A 14355-nucleotide genomic window follows, 5' to 3' on the forward strand; every position below is an offset into this window, starting at 1 on the left:
GATACGATTGGTTGACGCGACATCACGGTTGACAGTGCATGGAGAAAATAAGCAGATTTGATGTTTTTTTGTGAGATAAATGTCGCTACTGCGTATTTTCATGACCATCCGGTGATTGTGTAAAACACACAGTGAAATGACAGGACGACGCCATTGTGGCGACGTCAACACGTCGTTGTCGAATTAGATCATCACCGTTGAGAAACTGCGGGCAAGTGGTTGAAGTACGGCAAAACATTACCTGAGTATGACGTCATCACCACACCCACATTCCACACAGCTATACCGGTTGTCATCGTAATTTTAAAGCAAATATCAGTGGCGGGGGGGGGGGGGGGCGATCGCCTCCTTGAAAAAAAACAACATTTTGTGTCAGCATAATTTGCGTTTCAGAGGGTCTAGATTTCAAAATTTTTAAAGAAGAGCAGATCTCGCCCCTCCATGCAAAATTCGTGCCGCCGCCTCTGAATATAAAATTAGATTTTGGATTATAATTATATACCACACTTTGATTTCGGGATTAAAATTACATACCATACTTGGGATTTGGGATTTAAAATACATAATCAAATAAATGACCGATTATAAAAAGGGTTTGTATCCATTATACGGTTATTTATATCAACTTATCGGCAATAAGTGGTAAATTACACACATTGATTGAAAACTGACAAATTCAAGGTGATCAAGGTAGTTTGTCATCTTTCATCCACGTATGAACGTACTACATGTATGTACGGTCACACATCGTTAGTGGCGGTAATTTAGTAACGCAGAATCAAAGGATATATGCAAGGCAGAATTTGATACGTCGGGACAACATGTCAACAAACAAGCTGTTCTCTGATTGGTCTGATTGATAGGTGTTATGGTTGGATAGCCAATCAGGCATTCTCTTGTAAGTAGCTTCGCATTGACAAAATACTCAGGTACAGCTAACCGAGAAAGGCGACACATCCAGCCGTTGATGGCGGTACAATAGGAATATAGAACCAGTTTTATTTACTCCCCCGTTCAAACCTTACCCACATTTCACAGACAACACGATGCAATTCAGTGAAGAATAAAACTCACTGCATTAATGTGGAAACATTGGAGATCACGTAGGCCGAAAAATGACATAAGTATACCAGATCACACAATGTCGTATCAAGTCACACAATGTCGTTAAATACATAAAGTATTAAAATCATGAAAAATCTAGATTTTTGCTTAACAGACATATAACAGCGTTGTAACTGACTACCTCTCTCGTATAAAGACTGAGTGTGGATTGGTGGTGCATCACGTGGTTATCCAACCCGAGCTCCACGATTTGTATCTTTTCAAACTTCTGACCAATCACATGTTATCTATAGATCCTATCCTGACGTCACAGTACACATGTCGTGATCCAAGGGTGAACCAAGCTTTTATTCGTCTCGTGGTAAGATGAGACTAACGCCTGAATTACTCTGTGCCTTCCACCACAGTGGCAACACAAGATCAGAGAATATCTACTCCGGACCCCAATACATCAACAACCACGTGTTTAGGCTTCCGACTATAATTTACCGCGTATTGCTTATTGCGTATTGCGTATTGCTTTTCACGGTTCCTATCTGCCAAGTTGCCCGATGCTTATTCAGATTGCGATTTCGCTGTCCCAGCCGTCCATGTCTGGACACAACTCTATTATAAACTCACTACATTTCTGGACGATTCTATGACGTCTCTGTACCGAATCCAGACATCATTCATTAGGAAGATATGTTATGTCAGTCTAGTATTACTCCACATTCAGGAAATGAAATCAATCTGCAAGATTCACAAATTGCTCAGATAGCCAATGCAGTCAAGAACGTTTTAGCCCTCCCTTTAAAGCCTGTATAGACAAACCTATAGACTGGAGGAACAACACAGTCCAGTCAGGTGGTGCCCTTCGAGTGAAAGGATGTGCCCCTGCTCTTGGCGCAACTAAGGCATTGCCGTAATCTTTATAAATATTTGCGTTTACCTTGAAATTAATTTCTACATAGTTCTACAGATTCAGTACACAATTTCTAAAAAACAAAACGTTAGATTGTCGCCATTATTGGTCAAATTTACCGCTATATAGAGTACTGAAGGAATGTTCCTGGATTTTTTTCTGTCTGCCTTATTTTTACATAGAGACATGTTGTTTTTACTCAGTTATTAACGTCCAAACGGCTACATAAAAGCAAATTATAGTTGCCAAAAAACGAAGAACATTGTACCTGAAGCACTCCTCTTTAATATTTACATAAAAAAATATATTCAGTCGTGCTGCAAATTAATTATTAATTGCGTCATTAACCGTTTTACTTCATTTACGCTTATTCCTGTGATCACGTGACCTGGTATTTGCATAAAAAATGGCATATTGTCCAAGTTTGAAACAAGGTCTTTATTACGGTATATAACATGTATGGGTAAAATGTATGTTTCAGTCTGTAAACTGAGGTCAAACAATTGAACCAGCGAACATTTGCTAACCCCTTAAATGAGAGTTGAATCAAAGAATCTACAAGCACAGAGTGCAGCGCAGTAATCTGAAAACTTTCTAATGTTATTGAACATGCCGCATGTGTTATGCAACAAGTTGGCTCCGGATGCCGTTGGTTTTGCGATTCAATATTAAAAATAATATAGTAAGATAGAAAAATATGTTGCCCTTCACACCATTGTGCGCAATTGCGGGTGGTACAAGACTATAATTTCCCCACAGGCGACAATACTAGTTGTTTGTATGTCTCTAACCAATCCAAATAATCTATTGCGCAAACCAGTTTTCCGTTACATGAATTCCAGTTATTTGCCAATATTGTAGAAAATATTTATATGATCGATAGCAGTGCATTTACATATTTAGAAAATAGTCTCTCTGATTTATATTAGTCTGAAATACTAATCAACTACATTATAACAACACAGAATGTTTTTTCCCAATGAGACGAGTTGATTAGTGAATCCTGTCGACAGAGGGCGTCATTCACAATTACTCCTTCAGGTAGAGTTGTCGTCATGTTGACGTTGACACACAGTTAGCACTGATTGTAACAAAACATTTCGTAACATGTAACCTGGTCAGACGTGGAGGATATTTTGAGAGGTATAGACCCGACTTTTGCAAACTTGAATTGTTGCTGGCGAAGATTAAGTTCAAAACTTGGATCATTGAAGTGAAATATTAAAGTACTAGTACTAGCGAAGGCATGCTCTGCAGCAAGACGTTAAAGAGCGACCCCAGTGCCCAGGTAAACAACAAACCCATCAAAGCGTAAACCTTCGATGAATAGTTGAATGACATTATTAACAAAGTATCGCTCATCATTTAAAGTTCACTAGCACGACTGACTCTATTGCCCCCAAGTCTTTAGAATACCGTGATCTTAGGGACCAGTCAGTATACAGCAGAACGCCCACCCCGAACACTACTAGTAGCACGTCGATTGGTAGCCACAGTCCACTGCGACGCTCGTACTTTCAGTAAGTCGGTTCTTCTTAAAGCCTGGTTGCCGACTATCAAGGTATGTTGTTATTTATACTACAATATATTAGCTAGCAATAGTAGTTTGAATATACGCCAACCACCATACGGCTTGTGTTTTACACATCGTCTTTATAGGTGACATTTTCGGCAGGGTGCTTCGCTTCGGGGCCCCCGCCCCCAATACAACCCAATGTGGACCACCGTTGGCAATACAACTAGCCACTGTGTGTATGTGTGTGTGTGTGTGGGGGGTGTATTATCACTGACGTCTCGGCACTAAATAGTTAATACTTCTGGGACCGATTACAAAATTCCGGCTACAAAAAGCTTGCGGTGGCCTTCAAGTATACGATTACATGTAACATTGGTGTTTACATGTAGGTATACTACCCCCATGGTGCTTACAGCGGCGTGGTTTTACATCGGGTATAAAATAGTCGGGTGCAAATACATATTTCTGGACAGGATATGCTGTTATGTAGAAATATACGGGTACCATGTGACCCAATGCGCCCGATTAATATCAACTAAATTACACGTTTTGCAAAATGCCCGCAACAAGTTATTTTAAAATACAATAGCTCAAATTGACCTTCAGTACAGGCATAATGTATGTATACAATCAGACTCCCATGAACAAGGTTAACCAGAGAATAATTTTCAAATCAGTTTCTTTTCGTTTCGTTTCAAGAAGTTCCAAAGATTTGTTGTAGTTTAGCTCTGCATCATATCACGTGTGGCCACTATGTATTTAATCATGGCCACTTTCCACTCACTAAAATCATTTGAATAAACTAGCCACCTAAATCACCCTCGCAAGTGTGAATTATTCAGTGTTGGTATTGCCGTTCTTGACCGATGTCGACTTTCACTGTAAATTGTCAAAGATGTCTGTATTCATATTACTTATTTTTTTATATATTTTCCGATTCTATTTTTACTTTTCTCAACCGGCAATCAGCAATCACCGTGAACTCATTCATGTAATGTTTTTCAAACCATGTATTACCAAACGAAAATTACCTTTGTAACACTAAACGAACCAACGCATAGTGACATGTAATATGGCGCACATTTAAAGCGCGACTCCACAATCCCAGGGATTGCACCAGTGCGTCACGGGAAATGTAATTTGCATGGTACCCCCAGTTGTTTACTTGGTATACAGCTGTTATCGTTTCAATCGAAGGTGTTAATTCCGTAAGCTAACACCATGCATTACGCTATTATCCGATTTGAAAGGTCTTATTGAATAGCGTTGTTCAACGCTCGGGGTCCACATAATCTTTTCAGAGCAGTTTTCTTACTTGCATCATGGAGATCCATATTTAGTTCTGTGCTTGCACGAAACAGCGCATCGTCATACATAATTGTGCTTTATTTGAATGACCTACACAATGTAGTTATCGCACAGCACAACGTTTGCCACAATGTGTCTTATCAGCTAGGCATTAAACGTCAAATTATTTATGTCAATTTGTTGACATTAATTCTTAATATTGGACCACGCAGACAAAATATGTCATTGTTTTCTAGTTTTTGGTCAAACATTTTGAAATTTTTATAAGGAACAGAGGAGAATATAAATCAATTTTGTGGATGCTGCCTGAAGTAAGACTTTGGCCCTCAAAGGATTGAGTTAATAATATGCGTACAACTGAAAAAATACACATATATATATATACTTAGCCTGAACGTCCTAGTGGTTTACCCCGTGTGTATGCGTTTGGTATCTGATGGGTAAAAGATACACACATTGTATTTCTTTAATACTCCAGGTATTAGCGGTCTACTGTTAGTAATACCTTTTCAGTCTTAGAGCATGGGACCTTTCGACTGTTCACACATCAGTTGACGGGACAAACAGATATCCTTATCAAGTATTTTTGTTAGACAAAAAATAGAGCATTGTTACCGCGTGGACAGACAATTGAAAGAACAATGGGTAAATCCGCTGAATAGACGAGCACGTTATACACTTGAGTGATTGCATATACCCGTGCCAAGACGGGACTGCTCCACTGATTTGTGAAAATGAAGTTGGAAAGAAAAGAGGAAAAAAAAACACCCATCACACAATGCACGCTTACTAACCGTGCATAATGATACTTGCCCAGAAAGCGTCTAATTGAGCTTTCACACGTGCAAAATGACACAAACATACACACCTTGCATTCTTTTAGCCGAATAAAACATCATACTTAATATAACGATATTACATAAAAAAAGCTTAATAAAGTAAAATGCTACTCACGAGTGAAAATAATGTTTTTATTTTAATTTTTTACATATGTGGCGTCTTGTATCATAAAGAAGAATAAAATAAAATGAAATAGTGGTAACCTCTTAATAAATTACTCCGTTCGGTGAAAATCGATGTACAGAATTGAGTAAAACTAGTATCTTTTGTTTGTTTTAGAGCATTTTACTATTGTTTTTCATGTAATATATCTCAAAATGTTGGTTGGTGACATACGTTGATAAAAAGATATACAGAGTCTTCAAGTTAGCTTTATTTTTTTAATGATTGAGTATAGTTTCATATAGGCAAAAAAGGCTACTGCTGAATTTTATGTATATTATTTGACATAATATATATATTATTTGACATTTTTTCTTAAACAAATGGTTGACAGTGAACACAAAAAGTACAGATATTGTTGACTAATACTAAAATAATTGATTATAATCATATTTTGACACAAAATATTGATACTGCTATATGCGTTAATACATTCACTTGCATTGAGTAGTATTCTGCATTGACAAGCACAGCTATGCTTTCACGTTTACATAGTTATGTGTAATGAAGGCATCTTGAAACGTGACAGGTCGACGAAGGATGGTGATCCATCTCCGTTGGATCCGATCACCTGTGTTAAGCAACATTCTCCGAGGAGCATACTCGCTGTGCATGGTAACATACGCACAAAGCGTCTGAATTAGTATGCGCTATATGTAAGAACGGGAGGGCGCTTTTCAAGAGAAGTCAACTGCATGGAATCGATCGTATTCACCTGACCCACCTTAGGTTATAAGTATAGACACCCTGAACCGCACGGGACTATGCGATCAGAACAGAAAATGACACGAATTCGCGTGTTCCGATGATAATAGTGCCGCCGTTGATATTAACAGTCGTGTTCAACAATTGGAATGCGCACTGAGGCACATCGTATGCACATTACCATGAATTATCACGACATACAAATACGTGCGATAGCTAACCATTGTTTAGTTGCTGGGCTAGGTCGACGTCGTTTCTAGGCTTGCGCGTACCTTTGTCGCTCCTGTCTTGCCTACTTCCTTTTTGTTGACCGAGCCACACACTGTTTTTCACGTCAAGAAATTTAATGATACATCTTTTCAGTAAATCGCGTCTTCCGGTGACGAAACTTATGAGTGTTAACAATGTGGTCGTGAAGTCATTTTTTTAATTTATTTAGAATCTAGTACACTGCTAAGCCAGTCAGATCCGATAGCATTGTGTAACACTTGTCTCTGAACACAACCACCATTTAATACACACTCGTGGTTATTTACGGCTTTCGTTGCGTCTCCAGTGCAGGGTCATCCTGTACTGAATGGTTCATTTATTTTTACGACCTGAATATCTTCTTGTCACCGCCGTGTCTTGTTGTCAGAGAATGAACTCTTAGAAGTATGAATCACTCCTATAACACATCTACGTATTGAATAGACAGTCGTTGCAGTTTTGGAAACTAAACACAAACAAACAAACACACAAACAAACAACGTTTGAACGCCTTAATTACTCACATATATTTCCAGGCAACGTCTTACAATTTTTGTATTCTTCTGTCAATTTTGAACCAAATTGATATAATTTGTTTTGAAAATAATGTTAACAAACGATTACTATTCCGTTCGAAGATTTAAACTAGATAACTACACTCCAGGCAACATAATGAGTATTTCACGTCGCTTAAAAGACTTCTTATTATTCGATGTTTTTTTTGTACGCATGCCCGGTAACTGTGTGTCCAAAATTCTACTTGAGTTTCATTTGTGGCTTTTATCCTGTGAGATGTGTGATTTCCATAAGTGTTTCAAGATTTTTAATACGGCCGCAAATCTCACAGGAAACAATTGAAGAAAAAGATCACACGAAGATTTATGGAACCATTTCTAGAGCAAAGAGTGACAGTGCTGACTGTGGAAAAGCTTGTATGCAGACAAGCAATCAGAAAAGCCGAAAGGGCATAATATACGGTATGACACATAATGCTGGTAAACAAAGTGGACATGCTTGAAGTAATTGCCTGCTTCACCGGTTACACGGTTTAACAGTAACATCAAAGGTCCTCCCGATGTGCCACTCCTTTTAGGGTATTCAGTATCACTAGATTTCAAACTTGATAATGATTTCCGATATAACAATATCAGAAACCGTTCATTCATCTACATTTTCCTACCATATATATGCAAATTTAAGAGTTCAGTTGTAACCGCATAACCCAAACATTAAAATAATATGTGTGTTTGCCTGACTCATATTCCGATATTAACATCCCGACACATTGTGTATCCGTTTTCACTGTTGAGCAAACTAAAAAAATAAGTTGCACTGTATATCAAATGACAATATTGTTGAGAGATGTTGACTGTTTATCATATGCCAGCATTATCGAGAGATGTTTGAACCTTTGAATAACCTTTGGCTTGCAAAATGCAATTATTGTTGAGAGACATTGTCTGCTTGCAAACCTCCAACGCTGAGAAACATTACCGTTTATTAAATGTCATTATTGTTGAAAAAAATACTGTTTGTCAAATGTCAATATTGTTAAAAAAAGCTACTGTTTATCAAGTGTCAATATTATAGTGAGACACCTTAATATTTAAATTAAATTATTTAAATGTAATTGCTGTGGCGCAATGTGATCATATACTTTGTGTCTTTAGAAATGTTTCCTCATTTGGGACTGATAATGGCGGGGATTCAACTTCGTCACATCCTCATGATGATGTTGGTTTATCTTGCACACTGTCGTAAATCTCGTTATTTAATGTACAATGCACAGAGAAAACATTAAACATGGTGTCAAAAGTGCTTGATTTTGTCTAAACAGTTACAGTACATAAAACAGCCATCAAAGCAGCCAACAAAAGGAGTAGCCAACCAAAACAAACAAAAGGCTGATCGTCTGACAGTGAGACTCCAATTTGCACAGAACACATCAAACCAGCAACGTGAACAAAATTATAGAGTAAAACTGTCTAGAAGCTGCCAAATAACGAAAACAGCACTGCAATTTGCAACAGCACAGCAATTTCCCCAGAAGGAGAAAAGTACTTTCTATAGTCACGCCATTGAACACCACAGAACACCCGATAAACTTGAATTCTAAGAATTTAGCAATGACATGGATAATACAAAACAAAGTTAACAATATATGTTGAGCATAACAACACGACATAAATGCAAGCTTTAATGAAGATTGGAGATAAATATATAAAGCAATGCAATTTGACAAGAAAGAAAAATAAAGTACAAGCTGGAAGACTCAATATAAGTGGAGGCAAATTATATATAAAAATATATACAAGCACACACAAAGCGTTTCATCAAAATTGAAATCAAGAGAAAATAGAACCATTGAGTATTACAAATTCTTTACTTTAAATCATTGATTTGAAAACCATTGCTGCAACTTGTATTTGCGCTAAATCACTCATTAGAGATAAACTAATTGATGGTATTAGTAACTCAGCACCGAGGAGAGTAGATCTAGACCTAATCCTTTCAAATATATCAGACATATGATATGTCAAAAGAAAGAATCAGAGAATAGAGACTAATAGTTATCCACGTAGTGAAACAAAATGGCCAGATCATAAATGATACACAGACAAACAGAGAGGTTTAAGCAAATGCAGCCAGTTTTATTTTTACCTCGAAGCGAAGTCAACAGAGTGACTGATTATTTTTATCCAAACAAGTTCAAGTCACAAAAAGCGAAATTTCAACTAGATATGGGAACATAATGTATTTTTTTATCCCAGTGAAGATTGTGGTGAGTTTACACTATACTAGTAGAAGTGTGCCACCACAAATAAGGCCCAGGCATGAAGTCTGCTCTCCATCTACCAAGCAAAGATACCTTGCAGTGAAAGGTTTGCTGAAGCATGACTTTGACAAACAAAGCAAGAGAGAATTAATAGCTCCATTACAAAGCTAACTCAGAGTATCTAGATTATTGATGGTACCCATACCAGACAAAATTAGAACCTGCATTGGTTCTCATAACATGAATACATCTCTACAGAGAAATCACTATCAATCAACAACCATTAACGAACTACCATCCGGTTTAGGCAAATCAAAAGTGTTCAGTGGATGCGAAGAGGGGTTTAGCTATGTTGAGTTAGACATAGAGAGATTATATACAACATCTGGTTAATTACATTAGCTTTGCATGCCACTTGGAATATCTTCATCACCCGCAGAATATCAGCATAGACATGACATTGCGATTGAATGACTGCCGGGTGTAAAATGCATACTATATGATATATTTGCATATGGTGATACTGGCTTCTGATGGGAACTGAAGTTGAAAAAAATGTCAAATATAAGATTGATTCCAATTTCAAAACAAATACGCCATAGCGACCGACAATTGATGCAAACTTTACCAGTTTTACTGAAAACAATAGTCACACACGATTTCAAAAATCGAGAAGTATATAGCATTTATCGCAGAGCATTGTAAACAATATTAAATGTATTTTAGTAAAATGAGAAAGTCTGAACTAGTCTTTTAAATCAAACAGTTCGTGAGATTCATGCTAGCATAGTGGAAGCAAAATGTCCCAGTTACAATTATACAATTTGTGAATATGTGTAAGCTCATTAATATTTATAAGCTAGTTAATATTCCTGAATTATAATCAGAGTTGCTATTTTACTATTTTAATTAATTTGACATTTCGTTCAAATATTTCTATGGAAACAATGGTTTGATAAAAATAAAGAATGAATACATATTTTTCGGAATTTCATCTAACATGAGAGCTCAGTCAGCTGGCGCACACCTGATATAATGAAATAAATGCGATATTTACTATATGGGGGTCGCCATCTTGAATGACGCATAAAACTAAATAAGAGACAAGTTGTGAAACGCGTTTTTCAGAATCCTACAATTCCGGAAAAAATATCAATCTTTCACAAAAATACGGTCCGTTGGGGTTATATTAAGCCAACCGATAACAAAATTCGGCCGAAATCGACGTTTCTGTGTGGAAAAATCCCTTGCATACGAACACTTAATTACACGAAGAACCTAGAACACTGAGCCGGGGTATTTGAAACCGAAATTGTCATCTAAGTGTAACGCTGTCGCTGATAGGCTGCTGAGCTGGAATGCCAATTTTTAGTTTCAAATACCCCAGGAAAGTAGAATATGTCCTGGCCGTACCACGAAACACATCGGCTAACTCAGTAGAGTGTTTACGGGCCATACCGCCAAACTGTGTGATGTATTTGTCTGTACCCTTTTGGGCATAGTTTCGTGGGCTATGCATTTGTGCATCTATCGAACACATTAGGCGGTGTTTAGGATTCGCTGGTCCGCTTTTGTTTAAAAATCCCCATCCCAGTTTTGTCCGTGTTTGTTCAAGTTGATAAACAGGGTATGATATTCGTACGAGTTGTTATTAATTCTTTGCAAAGATTTTACCATGTTGTTATGTAGAATTGCGTGATAACGTCAAAATAGAATAATATCTTTGAAGATGAAACTAAACTCGTGATCCGAGATTGTAATCAATCTAATATTCGTTTCCTGTGTAATTACAAAGTCACCACTCGTCGTGTCTCAGTAACTGTATACCCTCACATGACTAACAGTAATGCTAAGTTGTTAAATAGCATTATTATACACCTGTCACCGTAACGCCATAATTTACAGCGTGCCGTAATTTTGCGGTATTTTACGGGATATTTTCATCCTACCATATTAGGAAATGCGCGTAAGCATCCTCTAATAATAAAAGCAAACATGGTAGCCCCAGGGGTTGACCCGACCCCATACAAAGAAGTATGCTCGACCTGTTCTAAAATTTTTGTATTTTGGCATTCCCATGATGTATCCTTAGGAGGAAAAGATGTATAATAATAAGGTTATTACGAGGATACAGAAAAGTATGCACTCAGACAGTACGAAGTCGGTCGGTACTCTCTTCGTGCACAACCTCGTAATAATCTCATATTATAAAAGGACACGCATGCCTAGCAGCTAATCGTGGCGTATTTAATACTGAAAACATATTGTTAAAGCTCAAATCTATAAAAGACTACCCTTAGCATTATACGAATAGCACAAATAAGCACGTTTGTTATTATTTGCAGTACTTATGAACTTATATCAGTTCCATGATACTCAATAGAATACTGTAAAATAATTTATCTTCGCTTGGAGTTTTTTTTTCCTATTTTCGGTGTAGGGATGATTCAGTGAAAATAAAATCCAGCAAATATACAATGTTTTCTATATTTTACATTCAACTTGTGAAATCTCAGTGAAAATAAATCCCATACAAGTGTCGCAGAGTTGTAAGATTTTTTCCTTGTTTGCTACTTGGGAATCATTCAGGACACTGTATAGTTGTAGTTATAACACACGCCATTTATTGTGAAGGATTCTATCAGGTGGATACAACACAATATGTTGACATAAGTTGGTTGCTACGTGACGGCCTCACGGCTACACCTGGAGATACATGTTGTTGGACAACTACGACTGGCCACGATGACCGACCGACGACGACCACCCCGACGACGACGACGACCAAGAATGAAATCACTCCTGTCTTTTTATGGGAAAGGGATCATGGGTCACGTGGTATTCGTAATGTACTTGTATTGGCCAAGCAGACCCGCCGATATGTAAATATAACTAATTGGCGTACTGTGGGTATAGTAGTTGTATTGAGCGTCCATTAATGGAGAGTTCAATCAATACCAAAGTAATAAAACATCAAGACAATTGAATGTTAGGTAACGCTTGGTAGCCTTTCCAAAATAAACGAGAATGACTGGGACTCCACGGTGGCCTAATATATGGTTTGGGATCATTTGAGTGTATTCAAGGCTGGTAACATGCTAATTTTACCAATGTGGAGTGACCTCACTCAAAAGTCGCCAAGACTGGTAACACAAGCACCCAAAAAGTCTTTTCAGCGAAAATTTATTCCAACTAAAATAAAGCATTTTACAGTAGTTTGAAAGATAAATCAATGTGTTCAAATGACCTTGAAAGCACGTGTAATGCGATATACCGAAGAAAACTAAGCTACATGTGGTCATACTTGATCATAAGTGTAGTTGTTTTGGAGATTGCGCAACGTCAACTTCTATTTTGCAATACATGAAAAACGAATTACATTTAGATACAGCTATGAATAACCTGTTGACCCCAGTGTTCAGAAGTCATACATCTCTCTCAGACAGCTTTACCGACCCATACATATAATCACGAACAGCGCAGCGAGAGCCAAGCACGAACTCGTTTAGTAATCCTTTGTTGAAACCGAAGTAGTAGTAGTGATAATGGGGAAAGTGTTGACGACTGATAGATGAACGTACTCGGTGCATGTCAGCAGCATCGTCATGACATACATACGGCAGTGGAACCAATGTAGCGTCGTATTGTCCACGTTTACTTTAATATGTATTCATCAACACAGAGCTAACAAATCCCTATTGTTGATGAAAAATAAAATTGGCTTCCATTCGTGCGTTGGAATTGCAAAGCGTGTGCGTACTTTTTTAAAAATATTTTTTGTTGTTGGAAGGGGGTTGGAAAGGGGGAAGCGGGTCGTCGATGTGTCGGCGTGTTTATTCAAAAATGGTTTATGGGTCTGATTAAGGTCGTTTCAACGTTCATAGCATACGTCCTCGACACTCGCATTACAATTTCAATAGCACACACACACCGCTAGGTGTTGCACAGTGTCCTAAATACAAGTTTTAATACAACATTAATGCAACTAGTGTATGAAGGGGAAATGCATTGAGGATAAGCGCAAGTTTAAATTGTGTTAAATGTGGTGTGTGTTACAGGTGATTACGTCCGCTATATTTAGCTTCAAAGAGAGGGTCTTTTAAAGGAACCGTCAACCACACTGTGCAGTAGACATGGCGTAAATAATTCTGCAGACTGAAATGACGACGCGTATACGTTTCCGTTCAGACGAAGTCAGAAAACGGGGCTTATTAATTTCAAACTGTCTACTCGTGGAATCAAGCAATTCAGGTTTCCCATCGGATACTTTGGTTCGACCCACTTATGTACTTTTTTTTATCAGATAACCATTTGCATTTGGAGTCTCGTTCCCACATAATACGTTCGCGAGATTCTGCGATTTTGGAGAAGATACAAACACATTACATATAGAAAATAACTTTGTATTTTGAACTAGTTCATTTTTCTTTTATTCTAATACAATACAAAAAAAATAAATAAAATACAAAGAGACATGGATAAAAACATTGAGGATAAACTTGTGGTTTTCAGGAGACTGTAATTAGAAGCACTCAACCACGCGACCTTGCCTCTATGTGCAGCAACGCCAGAAATGTTGTTGATATAAGGGCTCGCAATCTATTCCAGTTCCTCGTGGTTACCATGGCTACATCTAAAAGCAATCACGTCCGAATTTCTCAATATATTTGAACACCTTAATGTTATGTCGATGATGTACCCCCTCTTTGTTGGGTACGCTGACCTCATTAGAGTAGTCAGCTTTCGTAATCTCTAACCAAATGAAACATGTGGTGTTTTGTTGACTCATTCCAATGTGAAACCAAGCAAAAATGAGGCCAGCAATTTAGG

The 14355-nt window shown here is 37.6% G+C and overlaps 1 protein-coding gene across 1 annotated transcript in view; it reads left to right on the top strand.

Moving 5' to 3' along the window:
- The first annotated feature begins 3343 nt into the window (after positions 1-3343).
- The window catches only part of LOC100377031 (uncharacterized), a 43027-nt gene continuing 32015 nt past the window's right edge, over positions 3344-14355 (top strand). Inside the window, exon 1 of the mRNA XM_085507909.1 lies at positions 3344-3530. The gene's annotated coding sequence lies outside the window, so the exon portion shown is untranslated. The remainder of the gene's footprint in view (positions 3531-14355) is intronic.

The sequence above is a fragment of the Saccoglossus kowalevskii genome, chromosome 14 (genome assembly GCF_978046115.1).
Source record: "Saccoglossus kowalevskii chromosome 14, keSacKowa6.1, whole genome shotgun sequence".
NCBI classification, from domain to species: domain Eukaryota; kingdom Metazoa; phylum Hemichordata; class Enteropneusta; family Harrimaniidae; genus Saccoglossus; species Saccoglossus kowalevskii.